The sequence below is a fragment of the Molothrus ater genome, chromosome 4, assembly GCF_012460135.2.
Source record: "Molothrus ater isolate BHLD 08-10-18 breed brown headed cowbird chromosome 4, BPBGC_Mater_1.1, whole genome shotgun sequence".
Taxonomy (NCBI): domain Eukaryota; kingdom Metazoa; phylum Chordata; class Aves; order Passeriformes; family Icteridae; genus Molothrus; species Molothrus ater.
This window is the reverse complement of record NC_050481.2, coordinates 57,396,182-57,413,994: the sequence shown is the minus strand read 5'-3', so window position 1 is coordinate 57,413,994 and position 17,813 is coordinate 57,396,182. Positions and strand designations below refer to the sequence as shown.

The window sequence follows — 17,813 nt, the reverse complement described above, 5'->3', positions numbered from 1 at the left end:
TTGGCAGCACTAAGAAAAACTGAACAAATAGCATCTTCCACACAAGGCAGCCTTGGTACCCATCTGACTTGCCTGCTATATGTTCAAATCAAGTAAGCAAAATATTGGATTGGGTCAGGAAAAATTGAATATTCAGAATCCAGTTTGCTTTGAACAGCTTCTAATTTCAAAATCAATAAACTAAAAAAGCAACATCAAAAAATTCTTCTGTTTTACAAGTCACAGCCATCTGCAAGCAGAAGCACACCTGTAAAAATTCCAGGTGAGATACCTTCTCCCAAGTATAAGCACGTCTGATTTGCAGCTGACTGCCTAAATATTTAAAGTACATTTTCACTAACCAAATAATTTATTTAACTTGTGGATAAAGTGGTGCATTTACCCCAGTATTCATAGATCATTCTTTGTTAAATTACTTTCCAGCATCCCATAGAAAACTTACTGTAAAACACAGTAAGTCCAGCCCATAAACAGACAGTTTTTGGGAAGTGTGAACTGATAAGGGCTGTGTACGTGTCCCAACACCAAGGTACGGCAACACGACGCACGTTTCTCACTAGCAGCTGAAACCAAACCTTTCCTTCACGTTCTTTCCAATTACTTACACAGCAGAGACCTCTTCCTCTAACAGGCTGCCTCGTCCTTATCTGCAAACTGCAGAGGAGCGCGGGTACCGCAGCTCTGCCTCTGCTGGAATACCGACCGATGTGGTAGTTTCTTTACCGGCTGGTTCCTCTGCATCTGTGTGCAGAAGACACAGCCCATGTTTACTACCACACTGCCCCTTCTCCCCAGCTCTCGGATCAGGTCCCCGGCTCACTGCAGAGCTCACCTCGGCCGAGGAGACGCTTGGCCAGCCGGGGCGGGCAGGCGCGATCTGCCCAGGTGCACAGCGGGCAGCAGCGGCAGCACCGCCTCAGGGAACTCCTCCGAGGCGGGCGGCACCGCCGCAGCGCTGCCGTGCCGAGCGCGGAGCCCGCAGGAGCTCACGGGCCCTCTCCCCGCTCGCATCCACCGCAGAGCCCAGGCTGTGGGTCACCTCCCTGCTCCCCCAGCCTCCCGCCCCTGACGAGCCAATTTCGAGGACAGCACAGCCCCGTCCGCCTCCCCGAGGCGGCTCAGACAACCCCCCCCGCCCGCCTCGCCCCGGGCAGGTGCCCTCAGCGGCCGCCCTTTTCCCCCTCCTCCTTCCCGCGGAGTGGCTTCCCCTGTCCCCGGAGACCTCCGGGGCTCTCCCCGCCCAGCTCCCGCCACTCTTCTCCGTTCATCTGCCGGTGGCTCACAGCTGACCCCTCCCCAGCCGCCACCACACACGACCCCCGGGAGCGAATGTGCACCCCGTGCCCGCCGCCCCGCTCTGCTCGGCGAGCGGACCCGCCCTGGCTCCCCGCGGACCGGCCGCGTCCCCCCGCCGTGCCGCAGCCCCCTCCTCGCGGCCAAACCCGTCTCTCCCGCCAGCCGCTCCCCAGCCCCCTGCAGCACTGACCTGCCCGCCGGCCGTCCCTCTGTCCCCGCCTCACCCCGCGCTCTCAGGGCGCCTCCATCCCGCCGCTCCCACAGGTCGCTCTCCCAGCCTCTGCTGAGCCCCCTGGGATCCCTTCCCACCGGCAGCCCCATTCCCTCGGGCACCCGCCTCCCTCGACGGCCACCCGGCACCCCCTCACTCGGCTTCACGGAGCTCCCCCGCCCGCCGCTGCTCTCCCGCGAGGGAAGGAGCCGCGCTCTCCCGGCCACGACCTCCCGCCCGCAGCGAGAGAAGGCGGAGGAGCCTCATCCCCGCCTGCTGCCCCCCACGGCCCCGCCGGAGCTGCCCGGGACCCCTCCTCACGTACGCCCCCGCCCCCAGCTCTCACCGGTCGAAAGGGGACAGCGAGCCGGAGACGGCGGGGCACGGCCAGCACAGCACAGCGCAGCCCGCTCCGCCTCAGAGCGCCGCAGCAGCCGTGGTGGCGGTGCCGCCCGCGCATGGATTACGGAGGGCGGGCTCTGCCCCGGGCCGGGGCTGCAGGACCACCCCGACAGGCCGGGATGGATGGTGGGGGGAGGAAGAGGAGGAGCGTCAGGGGTTTAACCCCGGCGGGATGTGCTGGGCGAGCGGGGCTGGAGATCGGGATAGGCTGCGTGCCGCTGCAGCGGAGCCGAGCGGGTCGGGCTGAGCCCGCAGCCTGCGGTCGCGGACCTGTTGCATGCCGGGCAGGCTCCCGCCCTGTTCCCGGCCCTCGAGGTGCTCCGCCACGCCCGGACCCCCGGCCGGCTCCGCCGAGGCACATCCCGCCTCACCGCCCCACGGGGGCATGGCCGTGCCGTCTCCCCTTGGCCAGTGCCTCTGGGGCTGGTTCGAGATCTTCGCATCAAGATGACTTACTCCGTTAGCTTTTGAAAAAAAAATAAATCTTGTTTTACTCCTCTCGAGTTGTGTCCTTATTTCCTGATGGGTTTAGCATTTCCTTTAGGACTGTTATCTATGTTCCTAAGTGTTCTCTGTTCCCGAAGGCCAGTGATTTACTGGTAAAATGAGAAGTGTTTTTCTTACAGGTTGCAATACAGTAACATACGCTTTCAAAGGCCGTTGTGCTTTCCTTCTGCCTTGTGCAGATTTGTTTGTGTTTTTGATTTGTATTTGCAACTTTGGTGTATTAATGTGGTTCCTCTATTGCAACAGTAAAATATGAACACGATTCTTTCCTCTGTTACTACACCCTCTGTTATTCAGCATCACAAATGCATTGCAAGACAAAGCAAGAATTTTTGCTGGACATCCAAGGTTATGCTGGTTCCTTGGAAATCAGTAAAAAAAAAAACTGATGGAGAAGGCAGTTAGTCTCCTTTTTGCAGGCAGAAACAAATCAAGGCTATAGCTGTGGCACCACTCTGCATTGCTAATTGAAGCCTGGCCAAACATCGAACAGTTTTCCCGCAGGCAGTATTCGGCGTTGCTGAAACCTACCTGTATTTCAGCTCGGGGCATTTGCCAGCAATGCACATCAAAGAACAAGTTGCTACACTGGCTGCACACAGAACAGTTATCCCAAACAGAGTTAATCTTAGCTTGTTCAGCAGGAGGATGTGTAAAGGCACAACCCAAAATGGAGTGGTACAGAGCTCAGAGAAACGCTCTTTTCCAAGTTCTTGTTGTAGTTGTCATAGGCACCCTAAGCCAGGTGTCAAAGAGGAACTACAAGAGTCTTGGGGAAAACAGAACACCTTAGCCAATGGACAAATGTGTTAAATTAGTGAGTCTGACAAAGAGAATTACAGTGCCTGTCTTAAGCTTTGCATGAACCTTGCTCTAAATAGAAGAAAGTATTCCCTCCAGATAAAAGGCTGTGAGTGCCCAACACTGTTAATGAGACAATATGGTGAGTTTGATTCCCTTGCTTCCATTCAGAGTTAAACCAGAAAGGCCAAGTCCTACTGACCTCAGTGACTCACTGCTTGATTTTAAAATGCAGAGTGAAGGCATATGGCTATAGTGATAGATATCTGCAAGGATGGAATAGTCTGTAGGAGCTCAAAGAGAATGTGGGAATGCAGAGGAGAAGAGTGTGGAATGAAGCTGCAAAAAATCTTGACTTGCTGGAGCCAAAGATATTTAGATTTTCTCTTGGGTTACTAATTTATACAAGTGATGTGATACAAGTGATAAAAGTGATTTCTACCATTTATGGTAGGCTACCACAGTACTTCTGGATGAGAAATGTCTGTAGTGTGCATTAACAAGAACATGAAACTAGAGTAACTAGGAAAAAGATACTGGCTTTCAGACAAAAATTGAACCTGAATCAAGACAAATGCTACTATTGGAGGCATTTCTTCAGCAGACTAAGCCAACACCTATTTTATGATTAGTATTATCAATGTATGACATATCTGTTTATTTTCATGGATGTTGCTATCAATATAAGAAAGCTTTCCAGTCATTTCTGAGTTTCTCTGTACTATTGGGATCTAGCCTGAAATAAAGGACTTGCCTAAGGTGCCTGGAAGTGATTGGGTTAAGGTAATTTATGTTGTACTGGACACTGCAAATGTGTTGTCTGAGTAGCACCCAGTCAGGATGTCAGAGCTTGTCACTGTGAGATGGTAAATGGAAGCATGACCTCTTCAGCTGCCTCCTGTTACATTGCTGGCAACCCCAAGCATTTGTCTGACCTGAAACTGCTCTGAGCAGCTGGTGACCTTTCCTTGATGTTTCTTCTCTGCTATCTGCACATCAGGTAGAGGCAGACAGCTGTAAAGAGGGAAATATTGCATCAGTCTGCAGCCCTTTCCCTCTTGAGTCCCTGCCATCCAAATGCCAGCTGTGCCTGGGCTGGCTTAGCCCACGCTCCTGTGGGCACGGTGAGGGATGTGCTGCTCTGTGTGCTGCCTGCATGTGGAACACAGTCACATTCAGGAGTGTGTGAAAACAGGACGGAGTCTTAGCAAGCTCAGAGACATCAAGAAAACTTGTCCTTGAGGGAATGCATCATCTTCTATCTGTGGTCCTTTGTGCCTTTTTAGGGTGATTGGGCTAAATTTAATCAGGATGCCTTCCAGCTCTGTTCTTTGTGGCCAAAACTTTTAAATTATGTCAGCGCTCAGAGCTGTGGTCAGGTTCCCGAGGCAGCTGAACCCTTATTGCTCACATAAATAGGAAGCAGTCTATCAAACCACAGCAGAGTAGGTGATAAGGCCTCTGGAAACCTGCTGTATAAGCTCCCAAAACAGTAACAGCTGGAAGAAAAAAACCTGACCCATACGCTGTGGTGAGCATTTGAAAATCTGGCTGCGTATCAATCATCTCTGTTATCTCAGAGGAAAATCCTCAGATAACAGGAAGATACATGAGATTTAGAGCTTAACTATAATGGTTGTATCATGTAATTGATTTTTAAGTAGAGCTTGTGATTAAAGGTCTATTAGATAAATAGCCTTTTTCATTAGTTGGAGTCCAGCTAGGTATAGTATTCCCTGAAGAGACTTAAATCATAACTCCAAACTTTCCACCTCCCAAAAAAGTAAAAGGACAAAGTACAAGGAATAAGGACCTCTTATATTGTGTTTAGTCTTCATCTGGATGTTTGTTTAGGGAGAGAAGGGTGCATGGAAGTGTGGGAGAGGAGCAGCATGCCTTCTCTGCACCAGGGCTGAGGAGAAAAGTGATTTACATACACCGTTTGCCAAGAACTTGTCAGAGTGACAGCATCCAGCATTCTGCCAGCATCCCAAAATTGAACCAGCTCTGCCCTTTAGCCCAATGCCTGCCCACTTTGCTGCGCTTTCTGTGGGTTACAACCCCTGAGTCCTTCCCTGTCCTCTGTGCACTCTGCCTAGCTCTGCCCTTCCTCTTGCCACTCAATACCACACTTTGGATTCTGCCAGCCCTCCCAATTAGCAAATGCTGCCCAGCAGCACTCACCAGCTACCTGCATGGCCATGGCCTCCTTCTGCTCAGCTCCCCACACTCACCCTTTCTCCCCTCTCTGACATCCACAGCTGCAGCCTTCCTCATCCTTAATTCTTCTGTGGGATGCAAGGCTTAAAGGATTACAGGCTGGATGAGTTCACAACCCGAACTCCAAGCTGTGAGCTCTTCAAGGCTGGAGCCAGCCTCACCCAGGCTCTGCAGGCTCTGTGAGAGAAGAGAAATGGAGTTAGAGCAAGCAGGAGGAACATCTTGCTGTATTAGACACAAAGCATGCAAAATTTGAAAGAATTATTGGAATCCATAAAAATGGTGGGAAACACTACAATTGCTGTGTGCTATACTCTGCCATGTATTTGCTTAATTTCTTACTCCCAAGGAAAAATAAAAAAAAAAGAATGAAAAGGACAATGTTACTCACATTAATTCTCAAGCTTAGAAAACAGTGTGATGTTTCATGGTAGACCTTTGATTCATGCCAGTTTAGGGTATGATTTCAGTAAGAATTGCCTTCATTTGAATGGCAGATTTATATCACTTTAGGATGCCTTCAGAGAGTTGATGTTTTGTCAGCTACACATCCTGCCATTACTCTCTGTTGTGCCCCTTTCTTGTGACTGTGATAAATCTGCATGTCAACTCGTCAGGGAACTTAAAAATTATATTTGTTGTTTTTCATCTGAGGAAACAAACCAGTAGTAGTTGCTATAACAGATTTCACAGCTAAACAAAGATACAAAATGACAGGGATTACATGATGCATGTACTTGAAGCTTGTATCTTCTTTTATGAGCTCCCCCACCCCCCCATACAGACTCATTCTGTTTTTCCATCATTGCTATGTTTTATTTCTGCTTGCAAGCTTTGCCTCTTGGCATCCTGATAAACTACAAAGTCAGGAATGCTTGAAACAAAAATGGGAAAGGCACATGTCTTTTTGACACTAGAACAAAATCAGTAACCCGAAAGAAAACCCAAATGTCTTTGGCTCCAGCAAGTGAAGATTTTCTGCAGCTTCATTCCACGCTCTTCTCCTCTTCATTTTCACGTTCTTTTCAAGATCCTGACTTGGTTCTGATGCTGTTTGGTAAACAGATTGGGGTGAAATGGCCAACTACCACTCCAGGTTTTGGTTCCAGCTCCAGCACCTTACACTTCTCAGGTGACAAAAAGGTCCTGGTCAGCATCTCCAAGGTTCTTGCTGTGGGAGCTGGATGTAATGAGTTGTCTGATAGAGGACAACATGGCCATATCAGCAAGGGCATTTCTGTTTATTAGAAAGCAACTTATGGCTTTGGATGAATGCTTTCAGATGAAGTCCTTAAAACCTCCTGCATGTGTGTAATTTCATCTGATAGAGAAAGAGATTTTAAATGAGGATGCTCCTGTTTACCAAATTTGAACACACAAGTTTGGTGCCTTCCCCTTCAGAAGTCAGGGTACTGCCATGGGACATAGGACTGTTCTCAATGCTGGTATTTCCTTGCTTGTTAAGCATTGCTACCAGTACAGCTCTTTCTTGTGATACACTAAAATCTTGTGTGGGATATACAGGCTTCAGCAGGGCTGGGTCCCACAGACACAGTCAGAAAGCTCAGTCCTGGCTAACAAATCCATCTGTGCAGATGATGCAAGTGGCTAGAGCTGTATGTGGGACAGCATGAGCCTAGACAGTGGCCTCACCTCAGGCTAATGTCATGGACACCTGGAGATTAGAAGTGATAGATTCTTCTTCTCTCTTATGGCTTACATATTTTGGGATTTTTATAATGAATGCATATATAAATTTCTTCTGAAAGCCAGGATCTGAGATGGACTGCTTGGGCAAAAGCCAGAAAGGCTGTTTACACAAACTATGAATCCAATAAAAGTATCTGTGTATCAGTAAGAACAGAACAGTACAAAAATATTTAATCAGCTAAACCAAGTACATATGTGAATGCTATCACAGAAGCAAAGTCATTGATCTGGATAGTCACTTTTCAGGAAAAAGATGATTGGTTTTCATCTCCATTTGTGACTCTCTGACAAGCAGCACAGGGTGACTATCCCATGCTTTCCACAAAATGTAATCCTACCTCAGGAGCTTAGCTGCTGCAGTGACCTTCTTTTGTCTGCTTGCTCTGTAGTAAATGCTGTCTGACGTGAGTAAAGAAGATTGGAAGAAGGTTATTTTTAATATCAGTATTAAATAATCTGTAGCACAACAAAACACAAGAAAGGAAGGCATCCATTTATTGTTTTCAGGGAGAATGACACCACCACCTACAACATGTTGTAGGGAGCTCATAAACAACACACTTCATAGGATTAACCTGACAGGGCCCCTTCGCTCCAGTTTCTATTATTAACTTTACACCTACTGCAAGTCTCCTCAAATGAACTATATGAGGTGTAACGATTTATCCAATATAGACTATACCTCAGCTGTAAATTATTACCAGGATAGTAAAGAAAGTAAAGGCTTTTGAAAGCCCTTCACAGAGTTGTGATGAACACCTGATCCCCTAAGGTTCTTCCAGCGTGAGTAGAAAGCAATTTTTATCATTGTCCAGGTTTTATGATCTAGGTGATGAACTTTTCCCTCCCTCTCCTCGTGTTCAGCTCCACACTTAAAAATTCCCCCAACATTTTTGTCCCCATCCCAAGATCCCAGTTCCCACTGAACCTCTGGGATAGCAGCCTACTACCCACAAGCTGTAATCACACAAAACAGGAATGCAACCTCTCCCCTCTGCCACCTCACAGCTCCATATCCTTCCTTGGGCTTCTCAAGTTTGATACAAAACCATTCATTATGGCTGAGACAAATACTGCTGCCCTGATGATAACAAGACCCAAGCAAAATGGCATTTTTTCCTATAAATTAATGAATTTTTTTTCCTAGGAAGGTATTTTCAGAATTTTGTGAAGATTGGCTCTTTCTTTCCCTAATGTTCACATTAATTTATTTCCTGTATTTTACCTTCTTGCTGCTAAGCTATAGACCAAGAAATTGTCAAGAAATAAGCCAAGAAATAAGCTATAGACCAAGAAATTGTCAAGTATTTCTAATGTTGAAGCATGTAAGATATGAAAGAGAAAAGCTGCCTGTTTCTTTGTCTTTTTGCATGTCAGAACATCAAACGATTTTCATTTTGTAAGTATTTCATGGCAACATTAAACCTTTGAGAACAGAGAACATGTATGTTGGAGGACACCTGAGGTTTTTTGCTTTAAAGTTAATCTGTAATCTTAAAATGTGGCCTGAGTTGAGGTAGCATACAGCTGTATTTGTGCAGGCAGCAGAGCAAGAATCAGCCTCATGCTCCCAGAGGCACAGAGTTCTGCCTCTTGGTTGTGCCCTGCTGCAGGCTGCAGCTTCCCTCCCTGCCTGAGCTCCCAGTGGGGCTGATGGGTGCAGCAGGGGTGATCCACGCTGTTGTCTTGTTTGATCTGTGCTCAAGTGTCTGGTCTCTGGCTCCATAAGTCCACATGAGTCTCCAGACTGGTACAGTTCAAGGAATAGTGAAGTCTGGGGGTGCAGGATGTTCACCTGAGCACACCCTGCAGTCTGCACCCTTTGGCCTGGGAATAGAGGCCCCCACATCCACAGAAAACAGACATTGCACACATAATCCATAACCTGAGCAAAACAGAGACTGACTTTCATCAAGTTTGCTCATCACCTGCTTTCATAAAAGGAACTGCAGTAAGTCTGACACTCTTTGGTCTGTACTGCATCTTGTGAAGAAAGGAATGGTCAGGTGCTGTTTCATAAGCTCCTTGATTTATATTTTTTTCCTTTAAGCCAGAGAGGACTGTTCTGATTACCTTGCATGTGATTCATATGTACAACATACACAAATCCATGAAGATTTATACTGGTTTCAATACTAAGCTAGCAGGTGTGCAGACTCCTGGGAAGAGGTACCTGGGTGTCACATGAGAGTAGACTTTGGTGTACTGTGAAATGTCTGAACAGACATCTTCTCTCATCATTAAAGACTAAAATTTTAGCCTTCACCTCAGTAGTCTAGTTTAATTTTCCAGTTTCTTTTTCACTCTTTTGAACAGCCTCACAATAGTGATGACCAGTGTAGAGGGTCCACAATACTAAGCAATACCAAAGAATTAGGTGTGGTACCACTCAGTGGTGATTGTAAGTCTTCAAGTCTGACCTCTACATCTTGGCCCAACACTGTTTGGTGCCATTTGACCTTTATGAGGTTATTTTAGTCTTGTCATTTGACAAACTGAAGATATTATGATAGTGTAACACCATTCTTGAATCTTGCCAGGTAGAAGTTCTATGTTTTTCTCTTTTTTTCCTTAATAATGTATTGGGAAAAAACATGTTAAATAATGAAACAAGTTTTTAAAAAGAGGGTCTGTTCTTGGAACAGTCAGTGGTCCAAAGTGGACATGACAGATAAAATATTAGGATTTTGGTGCCAATTCCAACTAGAAAGCAACAGTATTCCCTTCAACATATGAAGCCTGAAAATCTTCCACAGCTGCTAATGTAGAAAAGGCCTTTTGACAAACCTGGAAGCCATTATTTATTATTCTAATGCTTTATCTATAACTCTGAGCCTCACTGATATTGGGGCAGTCTTTCTGCTCTTTAATTCCTTGTACATTGAATTACAGATACTTGGGTCTAATAGCTTAGAGCTTAGATTGCACACTTCTGTTCCCATTTCTCTCTCTACATGGACACCCCATTAAATTCCTCTGCATTTCATTCTGCACATTTGATGAGGCAACCACAGAACGGCCTTACAAGGGAATTAGAGGCATAGTCCAAATAGTAGTAATTTTCACCATGTTTTGGTTAAGCTTTTTCTGTTTCTGTTGCACCTTGCTCATCCTAGCATTTGCCTCTGTACAGGCTTGAATGTTTGCTTTTTCAGATTTGTAGCTGTTACCCTCTGCTATTTGTAGTATGGAAATAAATAAATTCCCAATTTGTGCTGTAGTTGTAGAAGCAATCATCCTATAAAAAGTAATCCACAATTCACTGCAGTAAAATGTATTAGTTTATATATTCTGTATGAGCTGAGAGTTGGTACAGTAAAGGCATGTAATTAAAAAGTGCACATGAGATGTATTTTGAGCTTTCCTTAGCAGCTGTTTCATATTATGAAACATGCACAGTGCAGTGGTTTTGTAATTGGATTTAAGTAGTTTGCAGAATATCTCAATACACAGAGCAAAACCCAGCAAAATGTCATAAAAAAGTGTGCATAGTAATTCTGCCCAAGAGTTGCCAAAGAAAGAGCAGAGAGATCACATCAAAAATATTTCCTGCCTATGTGAATTTATGAAAATTCCAAGAAATACTAGGAAACATTCCCTTGGATGGGACTGAATACACTTTACACTGAACTCAGAAGAAGAGATAAATGTGTGTTCAGCTGTTGGCCAAGTTTGAATTCTGGTATACATCAAATGTTATTAGTTTGTGACACAGTTAATGTTAATGTTAATAGTTATTGGCAAAGAATACCACATACACTTAAAAAATTCTTCCAGTTGAATTTCCAGCCTAAGTTAGTTTATATTATAGCCATTTTGATATTTATTTTCTGTAAGTAGCTTTTATTTTGATTTTTTCTGAGAAGTTCAATTTCTTTTTTAACATTGAGGTTCTTCTGTGATGAAGGAGGGGAGATGGTATTTCATAACTGGAAGCCTAAATCACAGAATCCTAGAATACCAGATTGGAAGGAACCTCAAGGATCATCTGGTCTAAAGTTCTTGGCAGAGACACTTAAAGATTTAAAGTATATTATTTCCTCTCTTTCTTTAAGAGGGGGAAAAAATCTAAGATATTTTTTGCTGCTGAAGCAGGATTTGCAATACTTCCAGGGACTGCTGTTCTATTTGTGAGCTAAGATTATTCTCAGTGAAATGGCTCAGCTCCCTGAGGTTCTCAAAATTCCTCTTATGCCTTTGCCAGATTCACAATAGTTTCACATTTGTTATTTCACTAAAAAGAAAAAAAAAGAGAGAAGAGAAAATTATGTGTTTGGCTGAAATAAAAAGGAGAAATGTGCATGGCTGAAAAGCTTCAAAAGCAACTCCATAGAGCACCTGTGTGCTGAAGAGCACTGAGGACCATTTACTGCTTAACCAGGAGCTGCCCACCCCAGGGTGTGGAACAGGCATGGGGATGGACATTGAGAATCTGAAGCCCCTCGCTAGGAATGTCTGTCCACTCATTCTCACCTTGAGGAAACAATTCACTTTACTGACAGGCAAAATGGTTAAAATAAAATTTGCTTTTTCCACAGCTTTTTGCCAACATATATTTCAGCAGTGCTTCTGGAGCCCTGTTTGAAGAGCAGGGTATGGTACAGTACAGTGTCTTGGGAAATCAGACAGATAAATGCCATGTTTAGAAATGAATTTTCTGTTAAATGAGATCATAATTGGTTAAATTGCAGGGTAGTTAAGGAATTCTTGCTCTTCTTGTAAGATAAACAGACTTTATTGCAAACAATTCTTGTCCTTCTAAATCAGTTCCAGGAAACCCTATAATGTCAGTCACTATTAGCATTTGGAATAGCATTAAGAGCTTTATACAAGCTCATATTAATCTGTCCAGGTTAACCTTTGTATCCAGGCTGCCTCAGTTGCTGTATTTCAAATCTGCAAAATGTCAGTTCTTTTTGGTGGGCAGGAGGAGGTTTAGCACAGATTTAGCAGTGCTTTGATCATAGTATGAAGTCATTTTGAACTTATTTGTGACCAAAATAATTTATCTGGAACACTTTTATTCAGCCTTATTAACTGAGTTGTTTGATCAGTTGGAGCAAACTTGTAGCCTCTCTCTTTTGCTCCACAAGCTGCTATGAAGACCAGATGGCTATTAGGACAGATAGTGGTGTCAAGAATATTACATTTCTTTGGGTCAGTGGATCTCACAACAGGAGAAATACCACATGTGTCGAGAAACAGAGTGGGAAGGGTCCCCAGTTCCCCCTCCCAGCTGCAAACTCTTCCCAGAACATCCTGAGGCATTGTCCAACTTGCACTCCATTGAAGGCAGTGCCTCACACCATGTCCCGCAGGCAGTCTGGTCTAACACTTAATTATGCTCATAATAAGAAAATTTTCCTAATATTTAACCTAAATATTCTTTGCTGAAAATTAGGTTAATTTCTGCTCATCCTTCCCTCAGTGGACATGGGGAATAATTGATTGTCCTTTTTCTAACAGTGTTTGGAATACTGAAACATGCAGTGGAACATGCATGTCCTTTGGCATGTCCTTTCTCTGGTCTTCTGGTTTCTGGATCAAAGCCCAGTTCTTCAAAGCTATCCTAAGAGTCATGTTGTCATTTCTGTCTTCTGTCTTTCCAATTTGCATGTGTCCTTTAAAACATATAGTTCTCCTGTGTAAACATGCTACTCCAGCTGAGAGCTCCTTTCCTGAGGAAAGCAACCTAACATCCCACATCATGAAGAGCCTTTTCTTCATGCACTGATGAGTCTGCCTTCTTGGTAGGCACATACTCAGTGTGTGTGTTCCTGCAATATCCAGAATCTCTTATGCAATACTGCTGGTAATGCATGTATTTTCAGGGTTGGGGGTTTTTTGGCTGTGTGTTTGATTTTTTTCCTCCTTTTCACTTTGCATTATTTGATTTTATATATTTGATTTAGAACTTCCCCAGTTTCTAAGGACTAATTTGAATAGTTCTGTCTCCAAAATGCTTGCTGTTGTCTCTCAAATTGGCATCAGTTGCATATTTTATAAGGACACCCTCCACTCCTTTATCTGTATCATTAAGGAAAGTTTTGGAAGGTACAGAATTGGGCCCCCAAAAACTCTACTTGAAACAACTTCAAATATTGTCACTGAACCATTGATACTAAATGTCCTATTGTGTACAATGAAAAGAATAATGCACCATCAGTGTTCTTGGCTGCACATGGAGCAGGGTTAAATGTGATTTTATGGGAATAGCACAAAACTAGGAGTCAGAGAGGTTTGATTTTGTTGGTTCATCAGCTGTTAATACATATGGCAGAAAGTTATTGTAACCTCTTTTTCACTGATTTTCTTGTCTGTAAAAGGGAAGCAAAGATGCTTTGTGAAGTGCATGGCTCCTCAGAGGGAGATGCTATTGGAGTGCAGGATGTCCTGGCTGTGCTCTGGCCCTGTCATCACTCAGGCAGCTGAAAAAAACCATGCTGAGCCCAAGGAACTTGTAGGACATCCAGTGCTGGTGTCAGAACCCAGGGCTGTACCATGCCCTGGTCTGCCCAGGACCCTTTGCTTCCATTTCTCCTTCTAGCACCCAGCAGTGGAATGCATGTTTGTGCTGGGCTGGCACTGGTGCTGTGTGGCTGGAAACGTGGCTGGAAGCAAATTCTAATTGCAATTCCTTTCATGCACCTGGCACAAACATCAGCACTGCTGAAATGTACCAGTCACCAGTGAAATAGGGGGTGGGATCAGATTGTCTCACGGTTGTTGCTATGATTTTGTAATTCACATTAAAATAGTTCTCTTCTTTCCCTTCTGCTTTTAAGCTTCCTGATAGTGATGCAAACCAGGTTTTTAATGCTTATTTGCAGAAAAAGGTTGTGATTATACAACAGCTTGAAGCCAGAGTGAGATTTGGGATCATGGGGGTAAACAAAACTTGTTCTGAATGAAAATGTGCTGAAATGCTTCCTTGGTGCCCCACAGAGCAGCAGGAATTGTGCAGCGGCTGAGCACAGCCCCACAGAGCAGCAGGAATTGAGCAAGGGGCTGAGCACAGCCCCATAGAACAGCAGGAATTGAGCAAGGGGCTGAGCACAGCCCCACAGAACAGCAGGAACTGTGCAGGGGCTGAGCACAGCCCCACAGAACAGCAGGAATTGAGCAAGGGGCTGAGCACAGCCCCACAGAACAGCAGGAATTGAGCAAGGGGCTGAGCACAGCCCCACAGAACAGCAGGAATTGAGCAAGGGGCTGAGCACAGCCCCACAGAACAGCAGGAACTGTGCAGGGGCTGAGCACAGCCCCACAGAACAGCAGGAATTGAGCAAGGGGCTGAGCACAGCCCCACAGAACAGCAGGAATTGAGCAAGGGGCTGAGCACAGCCCCACAGAACAGCAGGAATTGAGCAAGGGGCTGAGCACAGCCCCACAGAACAGCAGGAACTGTGCAGGGGCTGAGCACAGCCCCAGCCCTGCAGCCCCAGGCAGGGACTGCGCTGCTTGCCAGGGACCCAGGGCTCAGCCCCGAGGGGCTTGCAGGCTCTGCTCCCACCCCTCTGGCACAGCCTGTCAGACCCTGCCCGCCTTCTCCCTGCTCTGTGGCACTGGCTGATGCTGAGCCTTTGAGGGGCAAAGAAGAAATGTAGATGATCCTGGAGGAATGATAAAAAAAATGTTGATGTTTATGACCGGCTGCCTGCTTGCTCTTTAAACATGCAGGGAGACATTTGATAAATATTTAAGCAGCACCAAATTTTCTAGTGCTGTACATGTTTAACAAGATGAATACTAAAGAGGATAAATAGATTAAGATTTCCAAAATGATTATGCCAAATGTGTTTTTTTACTTTGGGCCTCTGTGTACCAAGGATGTTTGCACCAGTGTAACTATCTCTTAATATATTAATAAACCATGGGCTTTGAAACCCCAACAAGCATATCCTGCTCCAAGGTAGCAATGCTGAACTAAGCAGTATTTTGTGCCACTGCAATACTTCCATGGTGTATCAACAAAACATCTTCAGGTCAGACCAGGCTGGGGATTCTGTGCCTCTGGCTGACCTTGAACATCTTTATTCTCACCTTGAAATGCTTTGCTTTGAAATGAAGATGGTTTTAATGTTTAATATTTCCCTTGCACACATGCACACTTGTCTCAGCAAGCTCACATGTAAATACATGTGTATATACATGAAATGTGTGACCTCTGTGGGTTTTTCTCTCAGTCACGTGTGGTGAGGAGTAAGTTTGAGTGTGGAAGATTAGCTTGAGTACTTTGTATGACACATAAAGCCTCTGTGAATCTCTCTTGATTAGTTCTCCTATCCTGACCCTAATACAGAGGTAAAAATATTTAATGGCCTGTACTAAATTAAGTAACACAAGACTGTGACTCAAGTATGCATGACTAAATCTAGTTTAGTGATTCTTATGCTGGAAATGTGTCATCAAGCTACCCCCAGAAGAGAATGGCTTAGGTAAATACATGCTGGGATCAGCTTGCAAAGGAAGAATCACATCTGAATACTTGTTTATATTAGTCAAAACCATTCAAGAGCCCTCTGGCAGTGCTGGGCTTTCACTTCAAATAGTAGGAAAGCCATTAGAAATGAAATTACAGAACCAACATTGAGAATTGTTCCCTTTTGTTGTGTTTTGATTGAGGAAAAGGCTGCCTTCAGCATGGCACCTGTGCAGCTATCCTGGCCACTGACATCAGGGAAGAGAATTCCAAATATATTTTGGCCCCTTTTCCATTTATTTGCTTTTATTTGCTTCACCCCCACAGCAGAGAAGCTTAGCTGAGATCAGAGTGTTGTGTTAGAGCACAGACTCATCCTCCACAGAGGTTCAGTGTTACAGTTAGTTAGAGGTCAGGACAGGACAGGACTGGAGCAAGTTTTCTTGAGAGAGCAGAAAGAGCTGAACTTCTGTTTGCTCACAGTGAACACCCCCTGGTGCAGCCCCACTGAAGGATGGGGTAGAGCTGCCTCTGCCCCCCCCAGAGCAGCCCTGCCCCACACAGCCAAACCCACCAAGCCCCTCACCACCAGCAGCAATTCCTCTTCTTGTAGGCAAAGCAGGCAGGGGCTGCCTCATGTGGGGCTTTTGCTGACCCTGTCAGGCTTCTGCCTTCAGCAGCTGCTTCTTTTGCCCATGTATTAAACTTCTTAAAGGAAGGGGAGGGTTTCCATATGGTCTGGTGAGTTCTCTTTTGAGCAGAACTGGAGTTATAAAGTCCTTAAAAACACTTTAGAAAATACTTCACCATGTATAAGAAATATAGCCTATATGTCCATACATAAACAAGGATTTCATATTAAATGCATTTATCCTCATTCTGTCACCCATGGAAAGTTATTTCCACCATTAAAATTATGCATGACAACTTGTTTATCCATTCTGGATGGATGCACTGGACAGGAGTTAGTTTTCCATATTCAGAGACAAACATACATCACCTTCAAGCACAAATATCACAAATATTTAAGATGTTTCCTGAAAGATTTAATTCCTTTATCGATTTTTTTAGACAGCATGTCAGACAGGGGCAAAGCTCTGGGTTCTGTACTGTGGAAAGACCTTCCTTTGGTCTCATTAACAAGCAGTAAGAGAGGCTGTTGGGGCTCCCCAAGCAAGGAAAGGACACTTCACAGTGGGGCAATCAAAAGCCCAATGGAAGCTACCAAAGCCACAGCATTATTTTGTTTTGGAGTGACTTGCCAGGACAGCAGGAGTCCTGGTGCCTCAGAGGCCAGGGGCTGAAAGAAAGACCAAAACACTGCTGCCAACTGGAGAAACACCCAGGCCTTCAACTTGGTCCTTTCCAGTTAATTTGTGGAAACCAAAGAGAAGGTAAAGGGGTTTTCTTGTCCTCTGTAATTGGAAAAATATTTAGAGGATTTATTTCCTCCAGATTTTAAAAGATCTGGTTACTTTTACTTACCAAAACAAGAGGTCTGAAGGACTCCCCAGCATGTGGCCCCTCTTGGAGACAACACAATTTTTCATGTTCCTGCTGGGCAGAGTTACCTGGGGGTCCCTGCACTGCCAACACCAAGGCAATTGCCAGAGCAGAGAGGCAGTAGATAAAATGTCAGGATAGAGAAAACACTAGTTTCTTACTGGCTTCTGTATTTACAATTGTTTTGCTCCAAATACAAACACTGTAGTCTATTGCAAAGAGCCACTTAGGGATGTGGAAGCAGAGGAAGAGCTCAGGGTAAATTTGTGCTGCTTTTGAGTGAAGTTTCAATAGCTTATAAACACTGGCACTGCTCAGCCTCTTGCTGTGAATATCTTTTTCCCTAGTCCTGGGGTGAATTGCAGTATGAGATACAGCCTTTAGAAAAACATTAATTAGTATTTCAATCCACAGCATCTAGCTTGAGCCAGCTGTTCTTTTAGATTCATCTACAGTAGCACATGCCCATTTCTGAAATTTTATAAATAAATTAGACTGTGCATGTACTTGTTTTCAGTTGCATGTAGAGAGGACACACATTTTAGGTGAATTTTCCCTCCAGCAACTGAAAAGTTCAGTATTTGAACGTCCTGCAAAGGAAGCCCTCATCCATGGAATTGCAAGAAACCCCTTGTGATGAGTGAGGGCAGGAGAGGTGAAGGAATCATCAAAATACCATTCCCAAATTGTCATTCTGCCTTTGTAATGGCTGCTGGGAGCTGTGCATGTTCCTGCAGAGAC

General features: G+C 44.9%; 1 protein-coding gene across 10 annotated transcripts in view; it reads right to left on the bottom strand.

Annotated features, from left to right (window-relative positions):
- The window catches only part of PROM1 (prominin 1), a 62,836-nt gene extending 60,876 nt beyond the window's left edge, over positions 1–1,960 (bottom strand). For 4 of the 10 annotated variants that reach the window (XR_004980094.2, XR_004980096.2, XR_004980098.2 and 1 more), the window contains exon 1: positions 1,854–1,959. The gene's annotated coding sequence lies outside the window, so the exon portion shown is untranslated. Of the gene's footprint in view, positions 1–605; positions 706–832; positions 891–1,853 lie in introns of those variants that run through there. The other 6 variants (XR_008508326.1, XM_054514629.1, XM_036382034.1 and 3 more) reach the window with 4 other exon arrangements.
- Between the last annotated feature and the right edge of the window lie 15,853 nt (positions 1,961–17,813).